The following is an 11686-nucleotide window of genomic DNA, read 5'->3' on the forward strand; positions in this document are numbered from 1 at the left end:
CCTAACACAACCGGGTGGAGAGGTCCACTGGTCAAAGCCCGTCCGTGCAAAGTCAAAGGGCTAGATCCCGTGGTCAAACGCTACAGGGTTAGGCGGGACGGGGGCCCTGGGGGGGTAGCAATGCCACCGGAGCGTCGTACCGGGCCCTCATACATGCGGGGTGGTGTTGTGGCATGTCCGAAGAGGCGGCACGCGTCTTCGGGTTGTGGCCCCCCTCACGGACGGCAATGAAACGGTAGTAGACGTTCTGCGGTAACGATGCAGCGTGAATATTATTAAATACTTGGAGCGCGATAAAATCATGAGTTTTTTACACAACGTGGGCACATGTGCTATAGGACTGATGGTAATTTTTCATAATTTTTTGTGATGGAGAAGTATCTGAACACTTCCCTCTACGCGGATTGCTCTTCGCACGTCTACGACTGTGGCCGGCGGCCTCCGGGGGCTAGCATACCGTCAAATCTTGCTTAGGCGGCCTCTCACAAGTCTGGAAGTGTTGAGGCGATTGCAAACGGCCAGCACGCGTCTTTGGGGTGTGCCCCCCCCCCCTCACGGACGTCGCCGCCGCCGGCACCTGGAGGGGGGAAACGGACGCGTCGGGTCTACACGGAGTGGATGTAGCTGTCGGTTTGGCCCGGATGTTGCTTCCCGGTGTCCCTCTGGGCAGACCTAACACAACCAGGTGGAGAGGTCCACTGGTCAAAGCCCGTCCGTGCAAAGTCAAAGGGCTAGATCCCGTGGTCAAACGCTACAGGGTTAGGCGGGACGGGGGCCCTGGGGGGGTAGCAATGCCACCGGAGCGTCGTACCGGGCCCTCATACATGCGGGGTGGTGTTGTGGCATGTCCGAAGAGGCGGCACGCGTCTCCGGGTTGTGGCCCCCCTCACGAACGGCAATGAAACGGTAGTAGACGTTCTGCGGTAACGATGCAGCGTGAATATTATTAAATACTTGGAGCGTGATAAAATCATGAGTTTTTTACACAACGTGGGCACATGTGCTATAGGACTGATGGTAATTTTTCATAATTTTTTGTGATGGAGAAGTATCTGAACACTTCCCTCTACGCTGATTGCTCTTCGCACGTCTACGACTGTGGCCGGCGGCCTCCGGGGGCTAGCATACCGTCAAATCTTGCGTAGGCGGCCTCTCACAAGTCTGGAAGTGTTGAGGCGGTTGCAAACGCCCAGCACGCGTCTCCGGGGTGTGCCCCCCCCCCTCACGGACGCCGCCGCCGCCGGCACCTGGAGGGGGGAAACGGACGCGTCGGGTCTACACGGAGTGGATGTAGCTGTCGGTTTGGCCCGGATGTTGCTCCAAAGTGTTCCTCTGGGCCGACCTAACACAACCGGGTGGAGAGGTCCACTGGTCAAAGCCCGTCCGTGCAAAGTCAAAGGGCTAGATCCCGTGGTCAAATGCTACAGGGTTAGGCGGGACGGGGGCCCTGGGGGGTAGCAATGCCACCGGAGCGTCGTACCGGGCCCTCATACATGCGGGGTGATGTTGTGGCATGTCCGAAGAGGCGGCACGCGTCTCCGGGTTGTGGCCCCCCTCACGGACGGCAATGAAACGGTAGTAGACGTTCTGCGGTAACGATGCAGCGTGAATATTATTAAATACTTGGAGCGTGATAAAATCATGAGTTTTTTACACAACGTGGGCACATGTGCTATAGGACTGATGGTAATTTTTCATAATTTTTTGTGATGGAGAAGTATCTGAACACTTCCCTCTACGCTGATTGCTCTTCGCACGTCTACGACTGTGGCCGGCGGCCTCCGGGGGCTAGAATACCGTCAAATCTTGCGTAGGCGGCCTCTCACAAGTCTGGAAGTGTTGAGGCGGTTGCAAACGCCCAGCACGCGTCTCCGGGGTGTGCCCCCCCCCCCTCACGGACGTCGCCGCCGCCGGCACCTGGAGGGGGGAAACGGACGCGTCGGGTCTACACGGAGTGGATGTAGCTGTCGGTTTGGCCCGGATGTTGCTCCAAAGTGTTCCTCTGGGCCGACCTAACACAACCGGGTGGAGAGGTCCACTGGTCAAAGCCCGTCCGTGCAAAGTCAAAGGGCTAGATCCCGTGGTCAAATGCTACAGGGTTAGGCGGGACGGGGGCCCTGGGGGGGTAGCAATGCCACCGGAGCGTCGTACCGGGCCCTCATACATGCGGGGTGATGTTGTGGCATGTCCGAAGAGGCGGCACGCGTCTCCGGGTTGTGGCCCCCCTCACGGACGTCAATGAAACGGTAGTAGACGTTCTGCAGTAACGATGCAGCGTGAATATTATTAAATACTTGGAGCGTGATAAAATCATGAGTTTTTTACACAACATGGGCACATGTGCTATAGGACTGATGGTAATTTTTCATAATTTTTTGTGATGGAGAAGTATCTGAACACTTCCCTCTACGCGGATTGCTCTTCGCACGTCTACGACTGTGGCCGGCGGCCTCCGGGGGCTAGCATACCGTCAAATCTTGCGTAGGCGGCCTCTCACAAGTCTGGAAGTGTTGAGGCGGTTGCAAATGCCCAGCACGCGTCTCCGGGGTGTGCCCCCCCCTCACGGACGCCGCCGCCGCCGGCACCTAGAGGGGGGAAACGGACGCGTCGGGTCTACACGGAGTGGATGTAGCTGTGGGCCTGGCCCGGATGTTGCTCCAAAGTGTTCCTCTGGGCCGACCTAACACAACCGGGTGGAGAGGTCCACTGGTCAAAGCCCGTCCGTGCAAAGTCAAAGGGCTAGATCCCGTGGTCAAACGCTACATGGTTAGGCGGGACGGGGGCCCTGGGGGGGTAGCAATCCCACCGGAGCGTCGTACCGGGCCCTCATACATGCGGGGTGGTGTTGTGGCATGTCCGAAGAGGCGACACGCGTCTCCGGGTTGTGGCCCCCCTCACGGACGGCAATGAAACGGTAGTAGACGTTCTGCGGTAACGATGCCGGCGGCCTCCGGGGGCTAGCATACCGTCAAATCTTGTGTAGGCGGCCTCTCACAAGTCTAGAAGTGTTGAGGCGGTTGCAAACGCCCAGCACGCATCTCCGGGGTGTGCCCCCCCTCACGGACGGCGTCGCCGCCGGCACCTGGAGGGGGGAAACGGACGCGTCGGGTCTACACGGAGTGAATGTTGCTCCCGGGTGTCCCTATGGGCCGACCTGACACAACCTATGGCCCCGCTCACGGTCGGCGATGACACGGTAGTAGACAGATCAGGCGCTCGTATAGTTACCGGATCAGGCACTCGGTAACGGTACCCCTCAGTCAGTTGCTCTCCTATGTATCACCTTTCGCGAGACCATAGAAAATATTTATATTATAATGAAATGTTGCTGACCATAGAAAAAATTCGGTTAAAAAAAATTTCAAGAACGTGTATTTGAAAATATTTAATATGTACGTACAAATATTTTATATGTATATGAAACTTTTCAATGCGTATGAAAATAATATACACTAAAAATATATTTGAAGACAGCTAATAATATATGCTGTAATTAACATGTATACGGCGAGTTTGTAATTAACATGTATAAAAAAAGAAATAAACCTATGCCTACGGCTTAGCCGTCGGCATATATGCCACGTGGCATTATTTATATATGCCGACGGCTAAGCCGTCGGCATAGGGCGCCTTATCCACTCGCCGGTCAACCCGCGCGCAGCCTCATCCACTCGTTCTCTCCTCCACTCGCCGCTCAACCCCGGCCGCACCGTCCGCTGACCCGCCGCCGCTCCAACCGCGCCGCTCCTCGCCGCCCGCTCCACCCGCGCCCCTCCCCTTCCCTCGCCCCTCCCCGCCTCCACCCCGACCCTCTCCGCCCCCTCCTCGCGGCGTCGCCGTCCACCCGACCCCGCCCCGGCCTAACAACGCCTCCGTCCAGCCGCCCCGCGCCGACCCCGTCTCGCGCCGCCGCCGGCCGCAGGGCTCCCAGCCCCTGGCTCGGCCTCCCGGAGCCCGCGGGCTTCCCCGACGAGCACGCGTGGGCGCGGCTTCGGCCGGCCCTGCTCGTTTCCTCCCGCGCCAGGGAGCACCTCCCTCCACCGCTGGACGCCGCCGTGCCCCCTCCCAGCCCCAGTGAGCACCCCCTCCCACAAATCGTTGTTGCCATTGCTTGTGTTCATGGTGGCTAGATGAATAGATAGATGCTAGATAGATGGATGGATGCTAGATGAATAGATAGATGGATGCTAGATGAATAGATAGATGGATGGATACATATTAGATAGTTTTGTGTAGTTTTATTAGGTATTTAGATACATACTAGATAGTTTTTACTAAGTTTGTGAATATAGATGAATTAGATGTTGGGCAAGTTTGTGATAGATGGATGGATATTGGTCAAGATAGTGTTTTGGTAATGTTGATTCATATATAAGAAGCAAATCAAGGCACATGGTTTCTAAAATACTTAATAAAGATTTTTTTTGCAATTTGACATGTTGTTTCATGTCGATTCATAATGTTGTGCCAAATGGTTAATGTGATATGATGACCTAATTTTTTTTCACTCGGTGTAATTAACAGGATTTGTGGTGTTCCATCTTCGCGGAGTGATCATCAACGTTGGAGGTGTTGGTCCACGATCGTCCCTCTCCTTTGATCAACTACATCGGAGGGTGAGCAACAATTCCATGACCTCGTCCACTTTTTTTTCCATGTCACTAGATTGAATTTTCACATCAAGTCGCGTAACCTAGGTCTCCCGTCCGAAAGGGTTGCATCGATAAATATGCATTCAATTGCATATTTATCACCGCAGCTCTTTCAGATTGTCCAGCGCTTTCCACGGACAGCCCGAGGATGTGTAGATTGGGTACGTTGTTCATGCTCTACCCCGTTCCGAGACAGGATTTCGGCGGCGCCTCCCTGTTGTTCTCCGGATGCACATTCTCTCGGCATTTTGCCGAGACGTGTATTTGGAGAACAGCGGGGAGGTGCTGCCGAAATTTTGTCTCGGAATGGGGTAGAGCATGGACCGTACTCAATCTACACATTCTCGGGTGGGATTAGGACCCATCTTTACCTATTAGAGATGTAGGTGGATTACTCGTCAACCTTGTAAAAAATAAAATATTGATGTTGGTAATTAAAATGAATCCTTAATTTTGTTGTGTGGCTTCCAATAAAGCAGAGATGGCAGATAATCAGTGGATGTATAGTGGGTTTTTCCGTCGGAATCAAGTAACAACAGAGTGGGTCGAGAAAACTGATGTGTTTTTGAAAGAGATATTCCGTAGTCCAATGAGGATGGTGCCAGAATGCCCGTGTGCCAGATGTAAGAGACGTATCCGCAGAGATAAGAGTGAGATGACTAAGCACCTTCGCACGCATGGATTTATGCCCAACTTTAATATGCCGATAAACTTTGCCCAGCGGGACCGTGGTAGAGAGGATGTGATACGACAACGCATCGCTGGTTATGAGGACGATGGGGTTAGAGACATGCTAGATGATGTCTTTGCTGCACAGCCGACACCTCCGTCACATTCAGCGAATGAACCGGAGGAGCCGGAGGAAACCGCAAAGGCCTTCCTGGAAATCTTGGCCTCGTCAAAGAAACCTCTCTATGAGGGTGCCAAGTTGTCTGTGCTGGATGCCATCTCGCAACTGATGGCAGTGAAGGCTGAGTACGGCTATAGCCGAGGTTGCTTCGAAGCATTTCTGGGAGTATGGGCTAACAGCCTGCCCGAGGGCCATGAACTGCTGAAAACCATGTACGGTACGAAGAAAATCATGAAGGCGCTCTCCATGGACTATGAGAAAATACATGTTTGTCCAAAGAATTGCCTTTTGTTTAGACATGAGTATGCGGATGACAACTACTGTAGGAAGTGCGGTTCCTCTCGGTATATTGAGGTGGTCGATAAGCATGGTCAGAAGCGGCAGCTAAAAATCCCTGTGAAGGTTCTTCGGTATCTTGATTTTATAAAAAGACTGCAGCGCCTTTTCATCACCGAGGAGTCTGCCAAAATGATGAAGTGGCACAAGGAAGGGAAAAGGTACAATCCAAAAAAAATTGTACATACATCAGAAGGTGAAGCATGGAAGTCATTCGATATAAAGTACCCGGAGGAAGCAGCCGAGGCTGGGAATGTCAGAATTGCTATAACAGGTGATGGGTTCAATCCATATGGTATGTCGTCTAATCCATACAGCTGCTGGCCCATATTTCTTATTCCGCTCAATCTCCCTCCCGGCGCCATAATGCAACGCAAGACCATGTTCCTGTCGCTTATAATTCCGGGGCCTGAATATCCAGGGAAGAATTTGAGTGTGTTTATGCAGCTGTTGGTGGATGATTTGCACCATTCTTGGTACTTCCCGAGGTTGACATACGACCGGCATCTGCAGAAAAATTTCTTGATGAAAGTTTGGCTACAGTATTGCATGCATGACTTTCCCGGCTATGCCCTGTTCTGCGGATGGTGTACAAGTGGAAAGATGCCTTGCCCAGTGTGCATGCAGGCCTTGATTTTCATTTGGATGAAGAAGGGTGGCAAGTATGTTGCCTTTGACCAGCATCGACAATTCCTCCCTCCAGACCATCCTGATAGGGAAGACAAGAAGAACTTCACAAAAGGCAAAGTTGTCCATGAAGTAAATGAGATTCCAACATTTTCTGGTGAGGATGTGCTTGCTCAGCTCAAAGCTCTTAAGCCTGCCTGTGAAGGGAAAGGCAAAGGCAAAGGCAAAGGTAAAGGGAAAAAATATTTTGAAGGATATGGTGAGACGCACAACTGGACTCACATTACCCCCTTCACGCAGCTTCCCTATTTTAAGGACCTCAAACTTCCATACAACATCGACGTGATGCACACTGAAAAGAATGTCGCAGAGTCCCTTTTTAACACGATCCTCAACATTCCTGATAAGACAAAGGATAATGTTAATGCTAGAGTCGATCAACAGAATATTTGTGATAGACCACGTCTTCACATGCAACCTCCCACAGGCAGTCGAAAATCTTGGTTCAAGCCAGATGCTGACTTCGTACTTAAAAAGGATCATAAGATGGAGGCATTCAAGTGGCTGAAACACGTCGTGAAGTTCACTGATGGTTATGCGTCGAATATAAGTAAGGGGGTCAATCTTTCAACGGGCAGAGTGACCGGGCTCAAGAGTCATGACTATCATGTATGGATTGAGCGGATTATGCCGGTGATGGTTCGGGGCTATGTTCCCGAGCGTGTCTGGCGTGTGCTTGCGGAGTTAAGCCATTTCTTCCGAACGCTTTGTGCTAAAGAAGTATGTCCTGAGAAGATAAAAGAAATGCATAAGAAGGCGCCGGAGTTGATATGCAAGCTAGAGAAGATCTTCCCGCCAGGCTTCTTTACTCCGATGACACATCTCATTTTGCACCTTGCGAACGAGGTATTGTTGGGGGGCCCTGTGCAGTATCATTGGCAGTACGGCCCTGAGAGACAGAACAAGCATCTGAGACAGAAATGTGGAAACAAAGCTAAGATTGAAGCTTCCATAGCTGAGGCAGTTATCCTAGAGGAGGTGGCAGACCTCAGGACAGCCTACTATCCGGACCATGTTCCCACGTTGCACAATAAGGTGTCTCGATACAATACAGAAGAACCCAAGTATAAACCCAAGTTGCCTCTATTCACCGGGCAAGGTGGCAGGGCTGGATGCTCGACATCTTATGTCATGCCACGAGATGAGTGGGAGGATGTCATGTTCTATATCTTGCACAACATCAAGGAAGTTGAGGATGAGTGGATGAGGTAATACCTTTGCACCATTCTTTTAGTCAATTCGTTATGTTCACTTTGCCTAGTTCTTATACCGCTTTTCTTATTGTAGTCGATTCGTTGAGGAAGAATGGACGGGAATGCTGCCTCCTACTGAAGCGGAGGCACTTGCTCTTCTCCGAAAGGGTGCTGATGGAAGGAAAAATTTCGTTGCGTGGTTCATGGAGAAAGTAATTTTTCACACTTTCAATTAAACTCATGCACCCTATAATTTCAATTAAACTCATGCACCCTATAATTTCAATTGAACTTGTAGGGAAATGATCCGACCGAATCAATGGATGAATAATTGAGATGGGTTTCCATGGGTTTTGACCCTGTCGTCATGACATGCGAAAAGTATGATGTGAATGGGTATCGCTTCCATACACAGGAGCACCAGAACAGTCGGCCTGATCCCAAAACCATAAATACCGGAGTCTTCACTGAAGGAGATAATAAAATAGATTACTACGGAAGGGTAGGAAAAATATACGAGCTTACATTCAAACTTGGCCGCGAACACCTAAGTCTCACTGTGTTCAAATGCCGATGGTTCGACCCCAAAAAGGGCCTGAGACATACGCCTTCTATTGGTTTAGTTGAAGTTAAACCATCAACCGTCTATGCCGGAGCTGATCTCTTTATCGCCGCTACCCAGGCCACACAAGTATATTATCTGCCTTACCCATGCCAGAAAGAGTACCTAAAGGGTTGGGAAGTTGTGTTCAAGGTGTCGCCGCATGGTAAGCTACCGGACCCGAACGATGATGATTACTACAACATAAACCCCATGACATACGAGGGAGTGTTCTATCAAGAGGAACATGATGACGTGGTCCGAAACAACGAGGATGATGACTTGGGTTATGTTGACCTGGACCCAAACGACGACGACGCAAGGATTGATGGTGAGGCAGTTGTGAATCAAAGAGACATAATTATGCTTGAAAAGTTAAATGAAGACGCTGACAATGAGGAAGAGCCTCCACCTCTGTCAGACAACAAAGAAGATATGCGTGATAGTGATGATGAGACCGCTCCACAAATAGATTACAATAGTGATGATTCATATGGGTTCTAGAAAATGTAAGTTCTTTTAATGATCATTACAATAGTATGCTTAATGTGCACTTCTGGTATTAATGTTTTTCCTGTATGCTTGTTTAATTGATATCCTTACTAATTGTTTATTCTCTTCTCAATGCAGGTTTGCTAATCATGGGCAAGTCCAGTGGTGCCAGTTTCCTCAGTAAACTCAAAGGAGGACTTACTCGGAGTGGACGAGCCCACAAGGTTCCCTCCCGACTACGCGAGGATGGCACCTCACAGGGAGGTGGAGGGGTCAGGGGAGGAGACCCTAGAGGAGGAGGCGGTGGGGGGAGAGCCCCTAGAGGAGGAGGAGGTGGGGGGATAGGCAGCCGGGGCAAAAAACTCTGGGCCGTGTCCGAAATAGGAGGGTCTTCTTCGAGGCCCTCCCATACAGAGGCACCTTCTGAGTCTGAGGAGGAGGAGTATGTTCCTGATGGCGAGGAGGAGGAGGCCGAGGAGGAGGGTGAGGAGGAGGAGGCCGAGGAGGAGGGTGAGGAGGAGGAGGCCGAGGAGGAGGGTGAGGAGGAGGGCGAGGAGGGTGGAGGGGAGGTTGATCCCGAGTTGTGGGGTGACTTGCCACCGGGTGCTCCGCAGGGGTGGCTGCGTGGTAATGCCGGACTACCTACACCACCTTCTATCGAGGAGCACAAGTGGATCATTGAACCTGTGGGGACAGAGTAAGTGCCTCTCAATCATATTTTCAACACATGACAACATTTTCTTATTGTACACATGGCAATCATTTGATTCTTTTGCAGAAACTGGATCCTTCGCGGAAATGGCCGTAAACCGAACGGCCTTATCACTGTCCTGTTGAAGAACTTTTGGCCTGGCCTATTCTGCCCGCGGCCAGACAGGGACCCGCAGCTGCGGGTTTTGGCCACGAGCTGGGCCCACTACGAGGCTTGCAACAACGCGGAGTACGGGACAGCCGCTAAGGCCGTGATCACCAAATTTTGGGTAAGTTCTCTTCTGAATCACTTGTCTTCAGTTTCGTTCATAGTTTATCATTGGATCACTCAACTCATGCCTTGTTTGCTTCTGGTTTATGCAGCAACTCTATAGAGTTCTTGACGAGCACAAGGCCAGAGCCGACGTGGTCTTGCTTGCGGCTGTGAAGAAGAAAGCTCGTCAGTTGCAGTACGAGGTGCGCTGGGTTGCCGTCTCGCAGTACTACCACTACTACCTGCACCAAAAGATGACCAAAAGTCAAGCGCAGAAGCAGCGACTTACCTTGAACAGGGAGCAGTTCATGATGGTAACTATTACTAACTTTTCATTGTTTCAAGCAGTCAACTCTATGTTTCATGCTCACATGTCATGCTTCCAAAATTTGCATAGGTTGTTCCTCGTTGGTGCTATGGAAGGCATGACGGATGGGCGAGTTTGGTGGATAGGTGGCTCGGCGCCGATGCAGAGTTTGCTGCCAAGAGCATCAAGGGCCGGGCTAACCGTGGAGCCGACGGGACACACGGCCAAGGAAACAGGAACCACTGGAGCTTCAAGGCCATGAAGGTATATCTATGTGCATGATGCATTTTTGTTCTTCTTTACCGTCATGTTCTTATGTATGGCTAACTTCTATTTGACGTTGTAGGAGGACAAGTTGAAGAGGCCGCTCTCAGACATGGAGTCGTGGAAGCTGGCCCGCGAGCGGAGTCGTCGCAAGGAGGGCGAGAGCCAGTACTACGGCAAGACCGAGGAGCACCTGGGGTCTTACATTCATCACTATCAGGAGTTGCATCCGGATGTTCCTGTTGCCGAGGTCGCCCAGTCTCATATCGACGACACGGCGGTGGTGGCCATCCAGGGGAAGAAGAATGGCCGGTATCCGTGTTTCGACGGCTTGATCACTCCTTCGATCTCGTACACACAGCTTCGGGCTAGCAACCCGAGCCAGTTAGAGAGTACGGGGCGTTCACAGACTCCTTTAGCCCGCCAGCATGCTGTAAGTACTTCCTCTTTATCTTTTTCTATCTACAATTCTCAGTTTATTTTTAGCATTGCTCACTTAGAAACAATCTCAATTATGTAGGCATATAAGGATTTTGTCGAGCATAGGAATCTCGAGGTGCGGGAGTACTTGAAACGAGTGAAGGCAAACGATGATTACAACCGTCAGATGATGACGGTTAGTTCTCCCCTCTTAAAACCAAGCTAAATTTTTGCACTTTCATTCCTTCTGATCTTCTAGTTTGCTTGTTTAACTAACATTCAGGCTATGTTGGCGGCTTGGAGTAACGGCACGGGTCCACCACAAATGGGACCCCCACCACCACCTGCGGGAGAACCCCCACACATGCCCACGTTCGATGAATGGGTGGCACTAGGCAGTGATGGTCCGGTTAGTACATTTGCCTAACTACTGACAAACTAGTTCTCGTTCATTCAACGCTATCATATCATATTTACTGTTAGAATCTTTTCTGAAACATGTAGGGGACCGGTGGCTCGACTCCTGCTCCGTCGACCCCAGTCACTCCGATCTGGCAGAGTGGTGGTGGTCGCGATGGCAGTTTTGGCGGAGGTGGTGTTGGTTTTGGCGGAGGTGGTGGTTTTGGCGGAGGTGGTGGTTTTGGCGGAGGTGGTCTTGCTTGATGATTCCGTGCATGTGGCCATCGTGCCATGCCTTTCATATTCCTACTTTTATGATGTTTCATGTCTTGCACTACTTTTATGTTCATGAACTTGAGTCGGTGATGATCTTTAGATGATGTGATGAACTTGAGTATGTTTAGATGATGATGGTGAACTTGAGTATGTTTAGATGATGAACTGTCATATTTCTGCATAATTTCATATTGTTCTGTTTTGAAATGCTGTCAAATGAATTGGAAAAGAGAAAACAGGGAAAA

The sequence above is a fragment of the Triticum dicoccoides genome, chromosome 5B (genome assembly GCF_002162155.2).
Source record: "Triticum dicoccoides isolate Atlit2015 ecotype Zavitan chromosome 5B, WEW_v2.0, whole genome shotgun sequence".
NCBI lineage: Eukaryota > Viridiplantae > Streptophyta > Magnoliopsida > Poales > Poaceae > Triticum > Triticum dicoccoides.